The following is a 1,984-nucleotide window of genomic DNA, read 5'->3' on the forward strand; positions in this document are numbered from 1 at the left end:
AACTTTCTCAGTTTGTCAAATAGTGACACGTCTACTACTTTATATTTCTCGGGTGACCGCATTTTCGCCGGCTAACAAAGGTTAAACGTTATCGTTTAACGCAGTACGCACCTGAGTGTATCTTATGTTTCTCGAACGTTATCGATAGTTCGGTCCGTTGTCTGTTGTCATCGAAGTTTGGGTAATTTAATTGTATGCACGACGCGAATTGTGTCGTACTTTCTGGAAGACACACGGACACCAGCGATTGTTCTGGAACCTTCGATTACTCATGCATACAAGCCAATGCGCTTGCCCCGCAGGTCAGATTTCGACGATCGCCGACTGTCTTCGCCCCTATAGTTGTGCTTTGAATCAAACTTGCTTTTATGGGCACACATTCGCCCAATAAAAAGTTAGTTTCGTTGGTCACACTTTCGCGACTCTTTTCTTAGTCGTCACTAAAACATGACGATAGAGCGACCAAATATTCTTGACGTATTACAGAAGTCTTTTAGGCCCTTAAAGCCGTAGAATGCTCAAGGTGCGTCCATTTCGCGCGAATCTTCACATGTGGGATCCGCTTAGCCCAATTGGAATGCAAATGCACTCGTGTTTCGTGAAAGCGTGGTCTTCAAGATCTTCCATTGGCTTAGCGGGAAAAAATATCTTGGGCACTCGTGGCATGTTAGGTGATGCGTGTCCTTAAATTGTTGCTTTTATGCTTCCGATTGAGGGTACACGCCTGAAACCCCTCAATGGGCTCAATTCTTCAATTTCACAGTCATACGAAATGTGCCAAAACCACAAGTTAAAAGTAATTAGTGTAATTTTGTTAAAGCTAAGCAGAATGAAGGTGGTTCTTCTGCACCGGTAAGTCCGCTAAGAAAGGTATACGTACGTCAAAGCATCATTCTTCTAACTGTAATAGCCATACTAAAAACATTTTTGAAATTATAAGACTGACGGGCTTATGCGTAATGCCTAATTTTATCTTCATATTCTTGTGTTCCTGTTGATTAACTTCTTGACTCAATATAACGAGAAGACTACAACGGATATAAATTATGCCAGTTGCCGTGACTTGTTATCAAAAGCACCCTGGCGCGTTTGATTTTCTGTTATCGTTACTTGGAAATACTGGCTCAAGTGACTGATTTTATAATTTGTCCATCTGAAGAGTCATTTTTGGTCTTGCCTCGTGTATACCATGCATATACATACATTATTTGGCCCTTAATTTACTTCGTTTTCCCGCACTCAACCTTGTCCTCCTTCCTAAACATTTTTCTTTTCGTGATCTCCTAATTTGCTGAGGAGCATCTATACGATTTTATTTACGCCGATCCAACTCTCTCTCTCTTTTTTTATCAAAGAGCTTTTTTCCCTTTGTTGCACAAAAATGATTCACTGCGTTGGCGAATTGGTTAGAAAGCAAAATTGATTTTAAGGGCCTGCGTGATGCGCCTAGGAATGGTGCGCCATCTGTTAGAAGGGAGCGAAGGTAGGCGTGTGAGTTGAGAAATCTTTTTTGGCTAAATTTGGTTTAATATTCAATGTAAGAGACAGAAATTAAGGTTTGTTTTTACTGAAAAACAGTTTCGCATTGTGGCAGAAACACGGCCTTGAAGAAGGAACAACACTATTACTAAAATAATTGCGATGCTACTTTCGACATCAAGATCCTCGAATGATTTTTCATCACCGTGCTCTTTTTTTTTTTTTTCGATAACGGCATTCGACCACCTTAGCGCAAAAACGTTGCTCTTACCATTGAGCTGATAATCCCGCATTCTTAAATGCGTTGGAGGAAGTAAAGTTGTTAATTTGGAAAGTAAGTAAGTAAGCCCGGCCATAAATTTATTCAACATTAAAACCTGCTATAACTAAGAGTGTTCGCAACAGTGGTTACTCATGGCTTAATTTCCCCTGGCTAGTTTGGCTGCTGAGGCTTACTTATGCCGTTAAAAAACTACGAGCCAATCTAATCCCACAGCACCTAAGT

The sequence above is a fragment of the Dermacentor andersoni genome, chromosome 4 (genome assembly GCF_023375885.2).
Source record: "Dermacentor andersoni chromosome 4, qqDerAnde1_hic_scaffold, whole genome shotgun sequence".
Classification (NCBI taxonomy): domain Eukaryota; kingdom Metazoa; phylum Arthropoda; class Arachnida; order Ixodida; family Ixodidae; genus Dermacentor; species Dermacentor andersoni.